This window comes from Thalassophryne amazonica, chromosome 8, assembly GCF_902500255.1.
Source record: "Thalassophryne amazonica chromosome 8, fThaAma1.1, whole genome shotgun sequence".
Classification (NCBI taxonomy): Eukaryota; Metazoa; Chordata; class Actinopteri; order Batrachoidiformes; family Batrachoididae; genus Thalassophryne; species Thalassophryne amazonica.
Genome location: NC_047110.1, coordinates 49659461 through 49682763, shown reverse-complemented (window position 1 = coordinate 49682763; position 23303 = coordinate 49659461). Strand labels below are relative to the sequence as shown.

General features: G+C 40.3%; 1 protein-coding gene across 4 annotated transcripts in view; it reads right to left on the bottom strand.

Moving 5' to 3' along the window:
• The window catches only part of LOC117515559 (growth arrest-specific protein 2), an 81050-nt gene extending 58113 nt beyond the window's left edge, over window positions 1–22937 (bottom strand). For 3 of the 4 annotated variants that reach the window (XM_034176171.1, XM_034176173.1, XM_034176174.1), the window contains exon 1: window positions 22721–22930. The gene's annotated coding sequence lies outside the window, so the exon portion shown is untranslated. Of the gene's footprint in view, window positions 1–22720 lie in introns of all 4 variants that reach the window. The other variant, XM_034176172.1, reaches the window with a different exon arrangement.
• Window positions 22938–23303: the final 366 nt, after the last annotated feature.

The following is a 23303-nucleotide window of genomic DNA, read 5'->3' as shown; positions in this document are numbered from 1 at the left end:
AAACACTCACAATATACAAATATTGCAATCACAAAAACGTCTGAGGATATTACCTCCAATGAAGTATGATATCTCGGCAACGAGGTGGAGATGACGTCTGGTCTTTATGGAGTGAGATGATGTTGAGTAGATGGGTGACAGCTGTCAAGAGGTAATGAGCGACAGCTGTCACCCCTGGCTGTGTCCATGGCGGCAGCGCCCTCTCGTGCCTGAAGCCTGCACTTCAGGCAGGGCGCCCTCTGGTGGTGGGCCAGCAGTACCTCCTCTTCTGGCGGCCCACACAACATACATGTGCACCTTTTTGTGGTCCCACAACCTCTTTGGCTTCTCTGAAGCCAAAGTCTAAGTCTTGCAATAATACATCTGCATCTCTGTCCTTCCTGAAACACTTTCTCTATTAGAAAATTCTTTTACAGTTTAATGCTGGTGAAACCACTGCAAACAGCAGATGGTGTCCTTCACCACATGGGCTTGTTTACGTCACTGTAGCAACAAGAGAACCCCAACCATAAAGCCTCAATCAAGCCCACCAGAAAATGTTGACCGTGAATACTGAACGGAGGATGCAGGAACCAAAATCACAGGATATGGGGGATTGTAAAAGTAGGTACTATTCTTGATGTTTTCCAAGTTTTATGGCCTAAATCTTAGAGAAAGTGGCAAAATTCTTTGGGATTCAAGATATCTATCTTGTAACAAGAGTACTCTGAGAACACAATATCCCCCACTGGCAAATGCTGCTTTGGTAGTGCTTTCTACATTCTGATAACATTTAAAGGTATGTGATAGTTGATATCAACTCATGAAACTTGCAGAGTGTAGGTTAATCAAGGGCCATAACTCTGCCAAAGTGTGTCAGTCTTGTACAATATTACAATATGCATATTACTCGCTTAGGAGTTGTACCCAGTTTCCCAAAATTACTACTAAAAATGTGAAAGGAGTTGATTTCAGAATGCAGGCACCCACCCATGAAACTGACAGAGTCTAGGTTTGTTAATCATGGTTCATAACTCTAACAAAATGGTGTCAATCGTGTACAGTATTACAATATGCGTACTACCAAACTATAAGAAGAACTTATACCAAGTTTCACAAAATTCCTCCACAAAAATGAGAGGAGCTGATTTCAGAATGCCCTTTTTGGGATGGACGGACAGACAGAAAGACAGACAGATGAAGGGTAATCACCACAACATAATCCCACTTCGGGCCTTCAGCCAGCAGGGGATCAAAAAGTATCCTCTTTCAGGTTCAGTGGGAGTAAATGAGGCATTATTCTGCATATTTTGGGGCATCTAGTGTGTAAATGCCAAGGAAATATTGATTACAGATTTAGTACATAGATTTCAAGACAGGTGGCTCTGTGGGATAGGCGTTGGACTACCAATATGTCAGCCAGGGTTCAATTCTATTTGTGTTCTTGGACATGACACTTCATTCTACATCATCCTAGTTTACCCAGCTGTAAATAGGTACCAGCCTTGGTTGGGAAAGAAACCTGCAATGGACTGGTGTTCCCTCTAGGGGGATATGTAGACTCTCGCCCACTTGATGTTACATTGTTTTTTTTTGTCAGTACTCCTCCTCTTGCCTTATTTGCTGCAATAGTGCTGCCTTTACCTGTAGAGATGTTTCTATTTCTCATAGATCTTAGTATTAACAATGTGGTCCTTGTGCCTTATGGTTACGCAGCATGTGGCCAATCCACTTTTGGGATAGAAGAGTCAAATAACATGTTACACCTTCTCTTTTAAAGGAGTGTACACAGATCCCGAAGCAACAAGTCAGGGTAAACAAAGCAGCTTAAACTCAGCGCTGACAACCACACTCGGCATGATCGCTCCACCTATATTAAAATCACGCCCCACCCAAAAAAACAGAGTCACCTTGGTTCAATGAGTACTTACATGGTCTCAAGCATAAGGCTAGAGGTCTAGAACGAAAATGGCGTAGTTCAAAACAAGAAGTATTCCACCTCGTGTGGTGCGATACTATTCTAGACTATAAGCATGCACTACGAGCTACAAAGCGGGCCTATTACTCAGATTTAACCAACAAAAACAAGTATAATTCCTGTTCGACACAATGGCAACACATATTCATGGACAACCACCTGTAAAGGTGCCCTGACACTTGCACGACTTTGATGCATGCAATTGCACACGTCGTTGTGACAATCCTACCCGCTGTGTTCCCAGCTGGATGCTGTGCTTTGATCCACCAGCTGCCATGCACTGGACGCTGCGTATATAAAATAATTATTTTGTAGCGGTTAATCATTGTCTGTGCAAGTTGCAGGGGTGCCAATTCCCCACATAGTGACATGATAGATAATACAACCCCTGGCAAAAATTATGGAATCACCGGCCTCGGAGGATGTTCATTCTGTTGTTTAAATTTGTAGAAAAAAGCAGATCACAGACATGACAAAAAACTAAAGTCATTTCAAATGGCAACTTTCTGGCTTTAAGAAACACTATAAGAAATCAAGAAAAAAAGATTGTGGCAGTCAGTAACGGTTACTTTTTTAGACCAAGCAGAGGAAAAAAATATGGACTCACTCAATTCTGAGGAATAAATTATGGAATCACCCTGTAAATTTCCATCCCCAAAACTAACACCTGCATCAAATCACATCTGCTCATTGACATTGAACCTATGTCATGAAATTGACCCTATATGTCTTTTTGCAAGGAATGTTTTCACAGTTTTTGCTCTATGGCAAGATGCATTATCTTCTTGAAAAATGATTTCATCATCCTCAAACATCAGAAAAGTGTCCAAAATATCAACGTAAACTTGTGCATTTATTGATGATGTAATGACAGCCATCTCCCCAGTGCCTTTACCTGACATGCAGCCCCATATCATCAATGACTGTGGAAATTTACATGTTCTCTTCAGGCAGTCATCTTTATAAATCTCATTGGAACGGCACCAAACAAAAGTTCCAGCATCATCACCTTGCCCAATGCAGATTCAAGATTCATCACTGAATATGACTTTCATCCAGTCATCCACAGTCCACGATTGCTTTTCTTTAGCCCATTGTAACCTTGTTTTTTTCTGTTTAGGTGTTAATGATGGCTTTCGTTTAGCTTTTCTGTATGTAAATCCCATTTCCTTTAGGCGGTTTCTTACAGTTTTGTCACAGACGTTGACTCCAGTTTCCTCCCATTCGTTCCTCATTTGTTTTGTTGTGCATTTTCGATTTTTGAGACATATTGCTTTAAGTTTTCTGTCTTGACGCTTTGATGTCTTCCTTGGTCTACCAGTATGTTTGCCTTTAACAACCTTCCCATGTTGTTTGTATTTGGTCCAGAGTTTAGACACAGCTGACTGTGAACAACCAACATCTTTTGCAACATTGTGTGATGATTTACCCTCTTTTAAGAGTTTGATAATCCTCTCCTTTGTTTCAATTGACATCTCTCGTGTTGGAGCCATGATTCATGTCAGTCCACTTGGTGCAACAGCTCTCCAAGGTGTGATCACTCCTTTTTAGATGCAGACTAACAAGCAGATGTGATTTGATGCAGGTGTTAGTTTTGGGGATGAAAATTTACAGGGTGAGTCCATAATTTATTCCTCAGAATTGAGTGAGTCCATATTTTTTTCCTCTGCTTGGTCTAAAAAAGTAACCGTTACTGACTGCCACAATCTTTTTTTCTTGATTTCTTATAGTGTTTCTTAAAGCCAGAAAGTTGCCATTTGAAATGACTTTAGTTTTGTGTCATGTCTGTGATCTGCTTTTTTCTACAAAATTAAACAACTGAATGAACATCCTCCGAGGCCGGTGATTCCATTATTTTTGCCAGGGGTTGTAGAAAAACCACTTTGCAGAGCAGATTTTTTTTTTTTTTTTTGGATGTGCTCATGCTGTCCCACGTGTCATTAAAAAAATGCTGCCTCAGGCGGCTGCCCGGTTCGCCCGTCCAAAAAAAACACTACTGCTTCTATGCTTAGAGAAGGAACAATCACAAGGACGGTGTTCTACAAAGGTTCCCTTGACTACCTGTGGTATCCACTGATTCAGAAGTAAGCTTTGTTAGCATGACTGAGATGATGGCGTGTACATAATGTATCACATAACAACATCAGAATGGACACGTTCTTCCTTTTCTCCAGAGCAGATATGATTTCCAGATCATCACAACTTCAAACTGTCCAGCACTTAAATCATGCTATTCATTTATCAATTTACTCCATTCTCCCATCAGAGGGTCCAGGCCTCTCCATGCAAAATTCTGCCTGAAGAAGGGGTGGGCCGATGCGTGACCATGGCCAATATCATGCCCATCGGAATGCCAATTTCAATAAAATGTCTAATTTCACCCGATTGTGTATATTTCTTGTCCTTTTCTCATTCATTAAATGTATTCCATGTACCGTATTTTTTGGACTATAAGTCGCACTTTTTTACGTTTTGGCCAGGGGTGCGACCTATGCTCCTTACTCTTATAAATGAAAAATATACCGGTAGATTCTCAATTAATTTACCGTAATAAAACAATTTTACGTGACAGTCGCTCTGTTTTAAAATGGCCACCAGAAACGGAAATGCAATGCATCATGGGCACTGTAGTATGCCGGCCGCCCCTATAGGTCACTCTGGTCATGATAACCAATTAGAGAACAGAACATTGGATGCGTATTCCTCACCTCACCCAGACAATGATTGTGAAACTGCGTGTGAAGCAGACGAACAGGGTGCTTGCTGTTATTCCGGGAGGGCTAACAAAGCAGCTTCAACCCTTGGATATCATTGTGAGCAGAGTGCTTAAGTTGACGCTGAGAGCTGCGTGGGAGCACTGGGTGAGCGACGGCGGAGGATTAGCGTCTGCACTTGGAAGGAGCTGGCGTCGACACCACGGGGAGGTCATGAGCTGCGCAGGTAGGTCCTGCACAAACAACGGCAGCTGACACCTGGTGTGTACTATGGTCCACAGTGGGTAATGTGTTAGAAAAGAACCGTTCAGTGATGGTGCGGGTTATGGTTCGGCTCGCAATGTGGTCCGCAAAATACAAACATATCCGTAGGTAAAATGCAGCTCACGAGAGGACACTCAAGGCTTGTGTGACTGTTCCTGCGACTTCTGACTACCATAGAAAAATAAAAATTTCAACATTACTGATAACTTAACAAGACAATGGAGAAGGCCTGAAAAAATGCCACCAAAAAGAAAATCATACTCTCCAGATTACAAGTTGCGACTGGTGAAATATGCATCCGAAAACGGTAGCCGTCACAATATTATCATCTGAACTTTTCATGTTAACATACCTGTATGTCCATGCGACTTATACGAGTAGTCCAGTGCGACTTATTTATGGTTTATTTTTCTTTATAATGGATAAAGTGGCTGGTGCGACTTATACTCCGGTGCGACTTATAGTCCGGAAAATACGGTAATTTAATTTAATTGCAGGTGGGCGTTTAACCAACTTTCTTCAAAAAACGGGGTGGGCTGATACCCTGGGCCCTACATTTGCCCTCCAATGGGCAAATGTAGTTTTTTCAGTCCCTTAATCTGTAACTGTTTTCTTTCACTCCTGTGTATTCTCTCTGTATAGATTAGCAGACAAATATCTGCCATCATGACAGCAGTATATGGGCCTTTTCATCTGCAGCCAATGGCTGTCTGGAACCCACAGATGTCATTAAATGCTAAGATTCCTCCCTTGTGATGCTCTGTCTGGTTTTTACTGTAGCCTTCCTCAGGTGCTGCTTGTTTTTTACATCCACCAAGGATGTAATAAAGTCATCACTGTTTATTTATTTATTTGTCTGTCTGCCTGTTAGCAGGATTACATCAAAACTACTGCACAGGTTTTGGCGAAATTTTCACCACAGATACACATTAGGCCATGGAAGAACCCATTAAATTTTGGAGGTGATCTGGATCCGGATCCGGATTCTGGATCAAGTTTCACTTTATATAGGCTTTTAAGGAGTATGTCAAAACTACTTCACAGATTCTCACCAAATTTTCACCACAGATAGATATTAGGGCATGGAAGACTCCACTAAATTTTGGAGGTGATCTGGATCCAGATTGATGGATGTCAGAAATCTGATTGCTCTTGCTTTTTGTTGTTTTTGTTTTTTGCTTTCAGTAAGTGAAGACAATGTTCTGTTAGTTTGTGGTCAAGTGAAGCATTGAAGAATATTCCATTTCTATGCCTTGAAAATGTCTTGGGTTACTTTGACATTATGGGCCATTATCTATCAGTTCTGTGCTAACAGTTTGACAGCATTTGGATGAATCTCAGCAGATAGTGTAATCCTACAGTATAGACTTCAGAATTCATCATCTTACTTCCATTAGCACTCACATTATCAATAAACACCAAGGCTCCGGTTACACTGGCAGTCACACACATCTATGCTATAATACTGCCTCCAATATGTTTGACAGACTATGTGGGTAGGGTTGCCACCCGTCCCTTAAAATACAGAATTGTCTTTTATTTGACAGTTAATTGTTGCGTCCTGTATTGAATCTATATGGGATGTAAAATTGTTCCATATTTTCATAAATGTCCCTGACACACTCATCAAAACTGAATAATGAACAAAATAAAAAACAGGAAATATTAATGGCTGCCAGTGTCATCTCTGTATTGCATCTCTGTGTGCCCACCTTTCTGGTCCTGTCACGGGTTGCCCACTTGCCTGGTATGTCTACACCAGAAACTCCACCACATCCAAAAAAAACCAAAAACGTTTGCAAATGTACAGATGTGAGTGGGAAGAGTCAAACCCCTGGCTTGACAGCATTAGTGGCAATGGTACAAGGCAAGCTGTCGGCAAACAAGTATTTTTATTTTCTCTTAAAGTAAAAATGTCCTCACTTTAAAGATTTAAATTATTGGTCTGTTTTTCTTAATATTATGTATTTTATTGCACACTTCAGTGACTGCACAGTTTATCATTAACAGTTTAGTGTTAATAAAGCACTTAAAGTTGTAAGTATGACTGAATGCTTTTTTCAAAAATAAATATACCACTCCTTGGGCGGTGGTTGTGGTACTGGCCCCAAGGAGCCGTGTTGGGTGTCCTTTATTTTCAATTCTGAAAGGTGGCAACCCTAGACGTGGTATATTTCTGATTATGAGCGGTTCCTTTTCTTCTCTGTACTCTTCTCTTCCCATCATTCTGGTACAAGATAATCTTGGATTAATTTGTCCAAAGAATCTTCTCTCAGAACTGGGCAGGCTTTTCCAGATGTTTTCTGGCAGTTGTTTGCACCTTGTGAAAAACTCTCTGTATTCACATTCATGATGGCATCTCGAGTGTAGACTTTGACAATGGCATGTCTACCTCCACCAGGGTGTTGTTGGCTTGGATAGTTGTTGTGAAGGTGTTTTCTTCAGCAAAGAAAGAATGCTGCCATCATCCAATTAAGTTTATTCCATGAATGTCCAGGCCATTTGGTGATGGTTAGCTCACCAGGCCACTCAAAGTTCCTGCTGATAGGTTTATTTTGTTTTCTGCTCATCGCAGCCTCCTTCAGGTGCATCAACACCAATGAATGGTTCCAATGAATGGCTTCCAAATGTCAATTCAACACTTGTAAACCAGTCCTTTTACCTGCTTCACAGGCTGTAGAATAAAGAGGGAACAGGCAATTTCCTGATTACTTATGGTATCTGAAAATGGAGAGACTGTAGACTTAAATCCAAAATAGTTAATGTGATTATTTTTTAACTCCTTAAATCTTCACACTACATGCACATCTTGGTTGTTTCATTTCAAATCCACTGTGGTGGTGTGCAAAAACATTCTACCACTGTTTAAATACCTATGGACTCAAGTGTGCAAGTTACAATTTAATACCAAGACATATTGATCACCTTGGATACATAACTGTGCATTTGTGGATACAAGCACGAGGTGGTAAAAGGTGACTTGTCTGCTGTGTTCTGTGAAAAATGTTTTTAAAAGTTCAAATTTATTTTATTTCTGTTCTAAACATTGATTCTTGAAATGATTTTGTTGTGTTGTTATATTAGACACATCTAATATATAAACGTGCAACATATTTGCAAATATTTGTGATCAAAACATGGTTTTGATTTACACCCCCAAAATGATATGGGTGTCATGAGAGCACCTTCTCCTAAATGACTCAAGGATCTGCTTAAAGATGGTTCAGTAAATGGCTTGTGTGCATTTTTACACTCTGTGCATATACAGAAAAACTGTGGATGTATAAAAAGCTTAAACACTCCACTAGATTCTCCACAAAGTGAAATCCATTATAGTGGAACAACATAACCTGCATTTCCTCAAAAACATATAGGCACATTTCCTGTCAGATGCTTTCCATTATTTTTTTCGGCTAGTCCATTCTTTGTATTGTGAAATGTGTTGAAGTGTGAGTGAAACTGAAAATGTGTCCCACACACTATTTAATGGAGGTCCATCTATATCTATCACAAATGGACAAATGTTTATTCAATCTATTATATATGCTTATAATGCACTGAGTGTTTCTTTCTCTTTTTGCTCTGTATGCACCACTCTGCATTTAATCATTAGTGATTGATCTCTGCTCCCCTCCACAGCATGTCTTTTTCCTGGTTCTCTCCCTCAGCCCCAACCAGTCCTAGCAGAAGACTGCCCCTCCCTGAGCCTGGTTCTGCTGGAGGTTTCTTCCTGTTAAAAGGGAGTTTTTCCTTCCCACTGTCGCCAAGTGCGTGCTCACAGGGGGTCGTTTTGACCGTTGGGGTTTTTACATAATTATTGTATGGCCTTGCCTTACAATATAAAGCGCCTTGGGGCAACTGTTTGTTGTGATTTGGCGCTATATAAATAAAATTGATTGAAATTGATTGATTGATTAATGTTGCAGATGAGAGAGTATTCTAAAAAAAAAAACTACACCTACATCCATCAGAGGGTGTAATCATCATCAAATTCTTTGTTACAGATGTGTTATGTGTTCCCAAAACCAGATCCATAAGGGTGCCGCACTTCAAGGCTCACTAGTGTCAAAGCTGTTGAGCAACCTTATAACGTCCTTTCTCGTGATCTTATAATTACTCTGAAATGCAAGTACACTGTCACCTGTGTACTTGCTCTAGGGGTTGGTAAACTGAGAGCTTACCTGTGTAAGTGCCTTGAGGCAGTTTTGTTGTGATTTGGCGCTATATAAATGAAATCACGTCATCTTCTTCAACCGCTTACTCTAATTAAAGGTCGCAGGGGGCGCTGGAGCCTATCCCAGCAGTATATAAATGAAATAAAATGAAATTGAATTCAGTGGTTTTCTACTCATTCCATCAAAGTCACAATCGACTGGAAACCAACAGATTAGGTGATTTTTGCCACTGGACAAATTATTTCAATCTATTACTAATCAGTTTACTCAAACTGTCACCATGTGACTATACCTTATTCTCGAAAAACAAAGATCCGCCAAACCTCACTTTTAACTTGGGAACTGCAAGTGCGTGGTGAAGAATCAGCTTGGCGTTATTTTTGACCAGTGTTTCCACAGTTACTTTGATAACTGATTACTCCCTGAAAAAGTAACTTAGTTACTTTACTTTACTTTAGGTCTCTCTCTTCTAAGTCCCTGTTGGTAAATGATATAATAATTGATCAACATATTGATTTATTCTGCCTAACAGAAACCTGGTTACAGCAGGATGAATATGTTAGTTTAAATGAGTCAACACCCCCGAGTCACACTAACTGTCAGAATGCTCGTAGCACGGGCCGGGGTGGAGGATTAGCAGCAATCTTCCATTCCAGCTTATTAATTAATCCAAAACCCAGACAGAGCTTTAATTCATTTGAAAGCTTGTCTCTTAGTCTTGTCCATCCAAATTGGAAGTCCCAAAAACCAGTTTTATTTGTTATTATCTATCGTCCACCTGGTCGTTACTGTGAGTTTCTCTGTGAATTTTCAGACCTTTTGTCTGACTTAGTGCTTAGCTCAGATAAGATAATTATAGTGGGCGATTTTAACATCCACACAGATGCTGAGAATGACAGCCTCAACACTGCATTTAATCTATTATTAGACTCTATTGGCTTTGCTCAAAAAGTAAATGAGTCCACCCACCACTTTAATCATATCTTAGATCTTGTTCTGACTTATGGTATGGAAATAGAAGACTTAACAGTATTCCCTGATAACTCCCTTCTGTCTGATCATTTCTTAATAACATTTACATTTACTCTGATGGACTACCCAGCAGTGGGGAATAAGTTTCATTACACTAGAAGTCTTTCAGAAAGCGCTGTAACTAGGTTTAAGGATATGATTCCTTCTTTATGTTCTCTAATGCCATATACCAACACAGTGCAGAGTAGCTACCTAAACTCTGTAAGGGAGATAGAGTATCTCGTCAATAGTTTTACATCCTCATTGAAGACAACTTTGGATGCTGTAGCTCCTCTGAAAAAGAGAGCTTTAAATCAGAAGTGTCTGACTCCGTGGTATAACTCACAAACTCGTAGCTTAAAGCAGATAACCCGTAAGTTGGAGAGGAAATGGCGTCTCACTAATTTAGAAGATCTTCACTTAGCCTGGAAAAAGAGTCTGTTGCTCTATAAAAAAGCCCTTCGTAAAGCTAGGACATCTTTCTACTCATCACTAATTGAAGAAAATAAGAACAACCCCAGGTTTCTTTTCAGCACTGTAGCCAGGCTGACAAAGAGTCAGAGCTCTATTGAGCTGAGTATTCCATTAACTTTAACTAGTAATGACTTCATGACTTTCTTTGCTAACAAAATTTTAACTATTAGAGAAAAAATTACTCATAACCATCCCAAAGACGTATCGTTATCTTTGGCTGCTTTCAGTGATGCCGGTATTTGGTTAGACTCTTTCTCTCCGATTGTTCTGTCTGAGTTATTCTCATTAGTTACTTCATCCAAACCATCAACATGTTTATTAGACCCCATTCCTACCAGGCTGCTCAAGGAAGCCCTACCATTATTTAATGCTTCGATCTTAAATATGATCAATCTATCTTTGTTAGTTGGCTATGTACCACAGGCTTTTAAGGTGGCAGTAATTAAACCATTACTTAAAAAGCCATCACTTGACCCAGCTATCTTAGCTAATTATAGGCCAATCTCCAACCTTCCTTTTCTCTCAAAAATTCTTGAAAGGGTAGTTGTAAAACAGCTAACTGATCATCTGCAGAGGAATGGTCTATTTGAAGAGTTTCAGTCAGGTTTTAGAATTCATCATAGTACAGAAACAGCATTAGTGAAGGTTACAAATGATCTTCTTATGGCCTCGGACAGTGGACTCATCTCTGTGCTTGTTCTGTTAGATCTCAGTGCTGCTTTTGATACTGTTGACCATAAAATTTTATTACAGAGATTAGAGCATGCCATAGGTATTAAAGGCACTGCGCTGCGGTGGTTTGAATCATATTTGTCTAATAGATTACAATTTGTTCATGTAAATGGGGAATCTTCTTCACAGACTAAAGTTAATTATGGAGTTCCACAAGGTTCTGTGCTAGGACCAATTTTATTCACTTTATACATGCTTCCCTTAGGCAGTATTATTAGACGGTATTGCTTAAATTTTCATTGTTACGCAGATGATACCCAGCTTTATCTATCCATGAAGCCAGAGGACACACACCAATTAGCTAAACTGCAGGATTGTCTTACAGACATAAAGACATGGATGACCTCTAATTTCCTGCTTTTAAACTCAGATAAAACTGAAGTTATTGTACTTGGCCCCACAAATCTTAGAAACATGGTGTCTAACCAGATCCTTACTCTGGATGGCATTACCCTGACCTCTAGTAATACTGTGAGAAATCTTGGAGTCATTTTTGATCAGGATATGTCATTCAAAGTGCATATTAAACAAATATGTAGGACTGCTTTTTTGCATTTACGCAATATCTCTAAAATCAGAAAGGTCTTGTCTCAGAGTGATGCTGAAAAACTAATTCATGCATTTATTTCCTCTAGGCTGGACTATTGTAATTCATTATTATCAGGTTGTCCTAAAAGTTCCCTAAAAAGCCTTCAGTTAATTAAAAATGCTGCAGCTAGAGTACTGACGGGGACTAGAAGGAGAGAGCATATCTCACCCATATTGGCCTCTCTTCATTGGCTTCCTGTTAATTCTAGAATAGAATTTAAAATTCTTCTTCTTACTTATAAGGTTTTGAATAATCAGGTCCCATCTTATCTTAGGGACCTCGTAGTACCATATTACCCCAATAGAGCGCTTCGCTCTCAGACTGCAGGCTTACTTGTAGTTCCTAGGGTTTGTAAGAGTAGAATGGGAGGCAGAGCCTTCAGCTTTCAGGCTCCTCTCCTGTGGAACCAGCTCCCAATTCAGATCAGGGAGACAGACACCCTCTCTACTTTTAAGATTAGGCTTAAAACTTTCCTTTTTGCTAAAGCTTATAGTTAGGGCTGGATCAGGTGACCCTGAACCATCCCTTAGTTATGCTGCTATAGACGTAGACTGCTGGGGGGTTCCCATGATGCACTGTTTCTTTTTCTTTTTGCTCTGTATGCACCACTCTGCATTTAATCATTAGTGATCGATCTCTGCTCCCCTCCACAGCATGTCTTTTTCCTGGTTCTCTCCCTCAGCCCCAACCAGTCCCAGCAGAAGACTGCCCCTCCCTGAGCCTGGTTCTGCTGGAGGTTTCTTCCTGTTAAAAGGGAGTTTTTCCTTCCCACTGTAGCCAAGTGCTTGCTCACAGGGGGTCGTTTTGACCGTTGGGGTTTTACATAATTATTGTATGGCCTTGCCTTACAATATAAAGCGCCTTGGGGCAACTGTTTGTTGTGATTTGGCGCTATATAAAAAAAAATTGATTGATTGATTGATTACTAGTTACTTTCAGCAGCTGTCAACAACACCACCACCGCCCCCCCACCTCAACATGAAAATGATAACCTGTTTTGCCAATACTCACTTTATAGTCATCATTTCTTGACTTCAGTGAACATAGATACTTGTTTTATACAAATATTTGTTGTTGACCTCATATTTAACTATTGAACGGTAAAATGTACAATTTCTAATGTACATTGTTTAGAAATGTAACTTTTCTAACATTTAAGTTGTTGAAATTATTATTACTGTAAGTAGTCTTAGTAATAGTATGAAAACATGTCTTCAAAAGTGGACCTTTAATCTAGAGCTGTTGTGGGGAGCTGCCCCCCACCTATGCTTCCTTCCTGCATGGATTCGCCCCTGACTGGCTGTTTGAGCAGAAGAATGGATACCATTTATTTAGGCAGAAAACACAACCAGATTGTCAGGTAAGAAAGTTTTATCAACTTTTTTTTACATCATGTCAACCTCAGAAAGAGACATTAGGTGCATTTGAGTGGAACAAAAAAAGCGTTAGTATTTGTGTGTTGCAGATCAGCTGTTTTTAATGGGGGCACGCACAGAGCAGCACAGAATTTTAAAGAAAAGAAAAAGTGTAAAAATGTCTTTGTAAAACCATAGCTCTGAGCGTTACCGCGCTTTGAGACACAACTGTTTATCAACTCGGAGCTAAGCTGCACAGTAGATGCGGCTCTGTGTAGCAGCTTGCTGAAAGTGAGTGAAGTGGACAGTTCAGCCGAACACCGACCTCCTCCAGCATCTCACCGGGACACCTACGTCAGATTCTAACAAAGGTTATGAAGGAATCCAGTAATGGACTTCCCACTCTTTGATGGTTGTTTTTGTTCTAGTATGTTTCCAAACCAATGGAAAATGGCTTCTGTGACACTAATACACAAAAAGGGTTTAGAGCAGAGTTTCCTTGCTCAGTACCACCATTACAGTAATGGAAACAGCAGTCCACAAACAACTTTAAGGGCCCCTTCACATATAGTACGACGAAGTACAACTCAGGGCAAATCACAGCAGAACAGCTCGTATGAGCGAACCACGAAAACATCAAGCCAACGGGCAGGCGTGACCGATGCTGCTGCGATGGTTTCATGCACACGGGAATACATTGTGAGCCGCTGCACTATGGTTACACATTGTGCAGCTGCTGTGAAAGTAAAAAAACATGCCACCCACGGGATTTGAACCTGCAGTTTTGATTGCCAGCCAGAAACTTTACCACTGAGCTACCATTGCTGCCCTGTAAAAGGTGCAGGAAAATGCTTGATATCAAGAAGGACACGGATGTATTTAAGAAAAAATAAAACCACACACCACATAAAAACACATTTTATTGAATCCCTCTTATCAAGCGGGCAATAAAAGTATGATCCATCTGTTCCTCTGTAGATGACACATGGTCACATACATACAGTCATGAAATGACATGAATGATGAAGCAGTGTGCTCTTATCATGTCCACATCTGCTGGTGGCGTGTCCGGCCCAACACGCATGTCTTGTGGATGACACACCCCAGGACAGACACTGTGGCATGTGGAACAGAGCTCACGTGGGTGATGTGACATGCAAATCACCTGCTGCGTGTTATGATCTGACGGTCCCTTTCACCTGGGGTAGCCTGTTAATGTGTGCTGACTGTTGTCATGCTAATAGTGGAAATGGCCACACATTTTCTAAGTGCCAAGCAAGTGGTGCTAGATGTTTGTGTGTGTCACCTGGAATTTGGTCGACACCTGCTGCAAGAGGGTTCGATGGGCTCTCACAGCGCACACTCTCTTTCAGCCACTGGTGGGCGCAAATAGTTGTAGCAACAGGTGTACGAGGCATTAGAGGCAGCTACAATTTAACACGTATTCCCTACGATTCCTGCTTCATGCACACTTCATGCACAGTTGGACCACATTCGTACTATGTGTGAAGTGGCCCTAAAGTATTGCCTACAGAATAATTTCATCTCAGACAGACAATGATTCCCTACAGCCTCAGTGCAGCAGATCTTCTGACAGTCACCATGAGTGACCTTGAGATTCTTGGTATTACTTTCAACATCAGTCTGGTTTGGGCAAAACCATCTCAGCAGTCTACAAGGAAATCAAAAAAAAAAAAAAAAGGTTGGGCAGTAGGAACATTTGCAAACAAGGTAGACCTAATGGTTGGGCAGCTGTTTACAAGGCTCTCGTGCTATGTTGTCATTGGAGCATCAAAGACAACAAAGAGGACACGCTCTAGTACATTCAGGCCCGCCAACGCCCTCTCCATGCAAACATACAAAAGCCAAGTTCATCAACATGTGTCACTTGCTTTTCCTTGATATGTATATATACACACAGTCATTTGCATCTCCTAGATGCCATTTTAAGTTTTGCTCACTGATTATGCATAATTCATGTGTTTTTACTCTGGTTACCGTTAATATACTTGTTGTTTATGTGTGCATAATTGAAAAGTATGGTGGCTGATAGGGGCTACAACAGTTCCAAATTAAGACAACACCAGTAAGGTAGACTTGAATGGTTGGGCAGCTGTTTACAAGGTACTAGTGCTATGTTGTCACTACCGCATCAAAGACAACAAAGAAGACACGCTCTAGTACATTCAGGCCCGCCAACGCCCTCTCCATGCAAACATACAAAAGCCAAGTTCATCAACATGTGTCACTTGCTTTTCCTTGATATGTATATATACACACAGTCATTTGCATCTCCTAGATGCCATTTTAAGTTTTGCTCACTGATTATGCATAATTCATGTGTTTTTACTCTGGTTACCGTTAATATACTTGTTGTTTATGTGTGCATAATTGAAAAGTATGGTGGCTGATAGGGGCTACAACAGTTCCAAATTAAGACAACACCAGTAAGGTAGACTTGAATGGTTGGGCAGCTGTTTACAAGGTACTAGTGCTATGTTGTCACTACTGCATCAAAGACAACAAAGAAGACACGCTCTAGTACATTCAGGCCCGCCAACGCCCTCTCCATGCAAACATACAAAAGCCAAGTTCATCAACATGTGTCACTTGCTTTTCCTTGATATGTATATATACACAGTCATTTGCATGTCCTGGATGCCATTTTAAGTTTTGGCCACTGATTATGCATAATTCATGTGTTTTTACTCTGTTAATATACTCGTTGTTTATGTGTGCATAACTGAAAAGTATGGTGGCTGATAGGGGCTACAACATTTCCAAATTAAGCAGTGTTGCCCCAGTTACTTTGAAAAAGTAATCCAATTACTGATTACTCCTTGAAAAAGTAACTTAGTTACTTTACTGATTACTCAATTGTAAAAGTAACTAAGTTAGATTACTAGTTACTTTTGTTGTTACTTTCCCCAGCTGCCGACAACAACCCTCTGCCACCTCAGCGTGACAACGATACTTGTTTTGCCAAAACTCACTTTATAGTCACCCTTTCTTGACTTCAATGAAAATAAATACTTGTTTTATAAAAAGTAAACTAAAGACCTCTTTCTTGACCTCATATTTAACTGTTGACAGCACTGTAACAGTAAAACTTGCAATTTCTAACCTACATTGTTTAATGTAACTATTAAATTCTTTCTGACATTTTTCTAACATTTAAATTCTCTCTAAACATTTTACTTGTCGAAATTATTATTATTATAAGTAGTATTAGTAGCTGTAGTAAAAATGGCTTCAATACTGCACCTTTAATCTAGGGGTGTTGTGGGGGGGGGGTACATCTTTGCCCCACGCCCCCATTCCATCTGGATTCGCCCCTGCTTTGGTGTTTGAGCACAAAGAATGGATAACATTCATTTATGCAGAAAACATGACCAGATTTACAAGTAAGAAAGTTTTATTGTGTTTTCACATCATGTGGTCCTCAGAAAGAGAGTTTAGGTGCATTTGAGTGGAAAATAGTGTTAGTTGTTGACGTGTTGCGGAGGATCAGCTGTTTTTAGCAAGCAGATACGGAGCAGCTCAGCTCAGAATTCTAAATAAAGGAGAAAAAAAAGCATAAAAAATGTCTTTGTAAAGCTCAGTGCAGATGTGCTTTTGTCACCGCACTTTAAGAGTCGTAGCTGTTGCAGAAAACCGCAGCTGAAAAGCTCACAGCTCCCGAACCCCAACCCCCTGCCCACGGACCAAGTTTAATGCTGCTATCGACCCACAATGTAAAAATAATAGTAACACACAGTGACTTGGAGACTTACTGATTTGGAAAGATTAACGCGTTAGATTACTCGTTACTAAAAAAAGTGGTTAGATTAGAGTAATGCGTTACTAAGTAACACCTTACCGGCATCACTGAAATTAAGACAACACCAGCAAAGCAGAAAACAGAACTGCAAAAAACAAAACAAGCAAACAAAAAACATTTGCATCAATTCAGAAACAGGCAGTAGCATCAAAAAAACTTCTTGTAAGTTGAACAAAAAACTTGCTAACACAGAGAACACAAACAAATATAACTAAATTGTCTAATTAAATTGTTTCATGTACAACAATTATGTCTTCTTCTTTAACCTTCAGAACACAGAGTAAACCTATATCCTAAAACCACAGAGCATGAGATAGTACATAAGGCTTGATAAGAGGTGTACAGCCATTCTATAAATTGTATAAGTCAACAGCAGAATTGTAAAATCTGTTCTCATATTTGCAGAAAGCCACTACAGGGAGGCCAAACTAGGTGTGATATGATCAAATCTCATTGTTCAAATTAAAACTCAAGCAGCTGTGTTCCGAACCATCTGAAACTTCTCATATGTTGTAAACCTGAAGATGGTACATTACATTCCAGAGGACACAAAAGCATGAATCTGTGTTTCAACATTCACCGTAAACAGAATAGGTGTAATTATTGCATTATTACAGTTATATAACTCAAAAAGTAATGAATGCTCTAAAATCAAAGATTTTTAACTCGACACTATTGTGAATCATACAATCATCCAGCGATACAGCATGTAAAATATGTACCGAACGTGTCACCATCTTTCTCAGTAAACATATTTCTAAAGGTGCTATTGAAATGAAATTTTCACCAGGTGTCGGTAAGAACACAAGTAATCCATAGATGCAAAGAAACAAAAACAAATAAGTACAGAAATTAAGTTATGTGTAATAAAATGGAATTAAACAGGGAAAAATATTGAACACGCTTACTGACATTTATTTAATGCTTTATACAAAAGCCTTTGTTGGTGTTGACAGCTTCAAGATGCCTCCTGAGCCAATAAACACACACATACACACACTCACACAAAAATTCATTCACACTTGCATTTACACCTACGCTCAGTTTTGGAGTTCCCAATTCAGTGAATCTGCATATCTATGGAAGGAAGCCGGAACACTGAAGGGAACCTGACCATATTCAGTTAAATTCAATAAAACCAACTGCCAGTCATGTTACTAAACATTATCATGTTAACAATAAAACCTTGACATCTAACCTCAGGTGAAGAAGTAGCCAGTGAGGGTAGGCCAGTACTGAAGCATTATGATGGAACTCAATCTCATCAAAACTGTGGCAGCCACATTTTTAAAGGCCCCTTCACACATAGTGTGAAGTTTGGACGACGTTTCAACAAATATGGCATAACAGCACAAAACACTTCAACTTTGCACACCACGAAACATCGTGCACGTGGTGCGATGTTTTGTGCACGCGACGGTGTCTGTGGAGCAGGAACAGCAGCTCACACTGCTGCAGCTGCTCGCATTGTGTTCCATCACTGATTTGGAGGAAGTTGAAATAAAAAACAGCTGTATAATTAGTGAATATCACTGGGTTGATATAAATAATACATAAAGGGGGACGCAATACAGAATTCCATGGTTAAATAACCCTGGTAAAAAAAAAACACCACTCAAGATTTGAGCCCAGACCACCTGATTACCAGACAGCAACTCTACCACTGCACCACAATCACTGTCTTGTAACAGAAGCATGAAATGGTTCTAACCAACAAGCAAACAAACATATTTTCTAAAAAAAAAAAAAAGAAGAAAAGTGCTGTGATAACTGACCAAACAGCATTTGCTATGGTGTATTTCTGCTGATATGTGACTGAAAGTGGCATATTTGTCGTACTGTTGGCCTGTCATATGGTCCTGCGGGGCCCCGCTCACTGTCCTGTCAGACAGACGTGACGTTCAGATCGCCTGGTGCATGTCCACATAAACTGACGGACCGTTCCAGCTGGACCTGTCAGTGTGCGCGCTCTCCAGCCTGTCGCAACCGATATATGTTTTTACGTTTTTGTTGTGCGTACAGTAAGCGCACACACGCGTGTCTGTCAAAATGTGGTGCATGTTCTGCAGCTCTGATGTCCAGGACTAGCCATGTCAACAACTGCCATGCTCCCGTCCGTTCAGAGCACAGAGCAAAGTGTCACTCTGATCAGATGAGATGCGCCTCGCCTGCGGTGGGGGGTTTGCTAACCACACACATGCACGTGTTGGGGCGGGGAGCGGGATGGAGTGCGACACACACACGTGTGGGGAGCCGATGGCACGCCACATGTCGGAAACTCCACAGTTGTGGGGAACAAATTTCACAGCAAGTACAGCAGTAGACAGTCTGCAGTCTCTTGTTGTGCCAACAGTGCGACTGGCCACACATTTTCTAAATTCCACGCGAGCGGTGTTAGATGTTTATGTGTGTCACCTGTAATTTGGCCAACACCTGCCGTGAGAGGGTGCGATGGGTTTGTACAGTGCACACTCTGTCATTCAGCCGCTGGTGTATGCAAATTGTTGTAGCAACAGGTGTACAAGGCATTTGAGGCAGGGACGATTTCACACGGTTTGCACATGATTCCTGCGTCATGCACAGCAAGTTCGCACTTCATTCAAACTTCACACTATGTTTGAAGGGGCGCTAGTATTTTGAAGAGTTCTTATGTGGTAAGCCAGAGAATGATACATTAATATAATTAATTCTGAAAAACACAAAGGCATGAATCAAAGTCATTTAATCAGTCTTAACAAAATGTGTCTAATCATAATAATATTAGTGAAAAGGGCAATTTCAAGTAACCTCTCTGATATACAAGTCAAAAAACAGAAACTGGTCAAAGATCACACCAAGATTTTATTTTTAACTCTTTTACCTTGTTAAATCAAGAAAGTCCCCATAGAGTGTGTTAACTGAGATGCCTGGTGGTAACAGCTAGGGACAATAATTCAGTCTTCTCTGTGTTTAAAAGTAGAAAATTAGATTACATCCAGCTTCTCACTGCAGCCAGATAAGCCTACAGTTTTGCAATATAAGACATATTTCTGAGAACAACAGGCATATACAGCTGTGTATTGTCAGCATAAAAGTGAAAATGAATCCCATGGCTACACATTATCTGACTGAGGTGGTACATAAACAGCAGTGGACCTCGAACTGACCTCTGAGGCACCCTGTCTTTCACTGTTAAGAATTCAAATATAATATTGTTAGGAAAAAATGCATTGCAATCAGCTAATCAGGACCAAGACCTCAGTCATGTCTGCTGTTGAGTAGAACTACTAAAATAACTGTCAGTTCTGTCCAGCAAAATTGATTGAACCACTGTATCAATTACAGCACTCAGATGTAAAATCAGTAACACTGAGGTACACAGACAGAAATAGGAATGTCTCTTCTACTCCCTAAAGTAGCGGGGGAACAATGCATTTGTACACTTTTAGGTCCATTGTGCACCTTCACACAGAGAAATAGAGGTATTGATTCTTTATGGAACCCTAAGGTACAAAAATGTATCTTAAGGTGATAAATGTGGACCTTTGTTTAATTTTAATAATACGGAGCAATTGCTGACCATGTTCAAAGGTAAAAATGTTAAGGTACAGATGGCGTGACAAAGCACTCTACCAAGTCTATTCCTGTATTTTGAAATTGAGTGTATAGTCTACATCCATAGCCAGCGACAAATTTTTCAGCACTTTAGCAAGTGCAGTTTATATAGATAGATGAACAATAAAAGCTGATTGCAGAGGTTACAAAAGCTCATTCTCTAATAAATATGCCAGAATTTTATTATAGACCACTTTATCAAGACTTTTTGGTAGAAGTGATTGTCTGAATCATTACCTACAGAAACTGAAGGTCATCAGCATTACAGTAAAAATCAATCCCAAAGCTGTATATAATCTGACCAAGAAACACTACATGAATGGAGAATAGCAGTGGGCCTAAAACAGAACCTTATGGTACCTCAGTTGTTAAAAAAATACCTCCCTTAAATCCAATAACAGCAACAGCATTGTGGAATCTGCTTCCTTAGTCACTAAAAAAAAATCATTCACAACTTAGTGACTGCAGTCTCTGTGGAATGATGCGCTCTAACAGTAAGTCCCTTCGGCTGCTCCCTTGTTTGCACTCGGGGTCGCAACAGCAAATCCAAGGTGGATCTGCATGTTGAATTGGCACAGGTTTTACGCTGGATGCCCTTCCTGGCGCAAATCCACATTACATGGAGAAAGGTGGCAGGGGTGGGATTTGAACCCGGAGCCTTCTGAACTGAAACCAAGTGCATTAACTACTTGCGTTCTAACAACTGCCTCAAAATTCTCAAACAGATTATTCTCTGACAATTATGTAAGAATTTACATAGAGAGCTTTTTTTCTAGAACAAAAATAAATAAATACTTCTCCTTTGCCACACAATATGAAATTTCCTTTTAGAAACCAATAAAGTTGATGTTCAGGTCATCTGCTTCTTTTATTTTCTTTGTGCTGTGCAGCATATTTTTGAAGAAACATAAACATCCCACTGGATTTCCCTCATTTTCCCGCAAGAGTCATTCAGAAACAACCAGCTGTTCGAGATCTCTGACTTCTGCATGAAAAACACAAAACCCTACAGCTCTGACCCACAAAGTCCACTCTTCCATGCTGCTGTTCAACTGATCACCCTGAGCACAGATATCTAAATATGTGTTTTCCTCTGTCTGAGAGGCCTTGTGATTTCACTCAAGCTGTCATAAGGTTCCGCAGCTGAGCGCAGATGGCTCAAGGAAAGGCAGATGGGTGAGAAATTCTACTGCTTAGTGACTCAATTAGAAAACACAAGAGCAGCTCTGTCTTCCAGAATTCTCACTGCTCTTCATGCCGCCACAAAATTCATGTGGGAGCTGATTTGTTTATTTCAGCAAGATGAGAAAGTGAGCTGTACTGTACAAAAAAAAGAGTATTGTTCTGTCAGATTTTCAGCTGATGTCAAATGCAGAACAAAAATAGGTATTTGTGAGGTCAACAGCCAGAAAACACTGAATATTTGTGCCACTGACCTTGATGAGCTCCAGTATCATATCACACAGTTCAAGAGAAACCCACCAGGAATGTCAAAAATTCTGTGCTGTGACCCTGATTTATTTTAGATTTTAAAGACATTCAAAACATTTGATACTATGCCTCAGTTTTGTGTTGTTTTTTTTTTTGTTTTTTTTTTGGGGGGGGGGGGGGCGCTTTAAACTGCCTTTGTAAGTGTCAATAATAAAATCACCACATCAGTCACTGTGGGAGGACCAAGGACCTCAGCAGCAGATGTCACAGCTGAGCACCAACCAGTCATTTAAAAGCAATAAAATCACTAATTGCAGCGGAAAACATGTCACAGATCAGGTGACCCCAATAACTTTTTGGTTAGATACAAAACAAACTTTAACAAAAAGAAACAAAAATCTTTTTCACTGTTAAGAAGATGCAGCTCAACTTTTTTTAAACGGTCTTCTGGCTGAAATAAGTCCCGCCCGCTGATTTTAAACACGGTTATATGTATCCTCATTTACATACAAACATGCAGAAACCTGCGATTATTTGGCGACGGGACGGTGCGCAAATTCCTTGCAATGCGCAAAGTAAAAGGTGCATTGATGTTTGCGCTCACCCTTCAGCTCGGCGGTGCGCTCCAGTCCTTCCTCTGCTCTCACGGGTTGGTTTTCATGCTTTTCACACAGCCGTGCTCCGAATCGCAGGTTGGTTCACAACAAACTCCGACACAGACTCACTCCGAACGTGCGCAAAGATCCGACTGCAAAGTGCAAACACACGACGGGAGGGAAGTTCTGCAGGCTGCGCCTCCTGCGCCTCCTCCTCCTTCTCCTTCTCCTCCTCTCTCCGCTTCTCAACTCAACACACGATAGTGCTAAGATTTAAGACTTTTTCCGCCCCTTTTAAGACCTAAACGCGCTTGTCCCTCTCAGTTTTTTTAATAGAGAATTGAATAATACGATCATCACAAAATGTGAAGCCGTAAAGTAACATTAAATGGATATACAAATTAGGAATAAATAAATCGTATAATGTGCAGGCCTTTTTTCAGTTAATAGAGTTATAGTTTCTAAATCAGTGGAGAAAAAAAGTGAACTGGCAAGTTCCAAATTGTTCACCATTTAGTTTTCTCAAACTAATGTGGCACTCAGTGTTTAACTCTGCCAAGGTGGTAATCTGATAACTGAAAAGTTATCTTT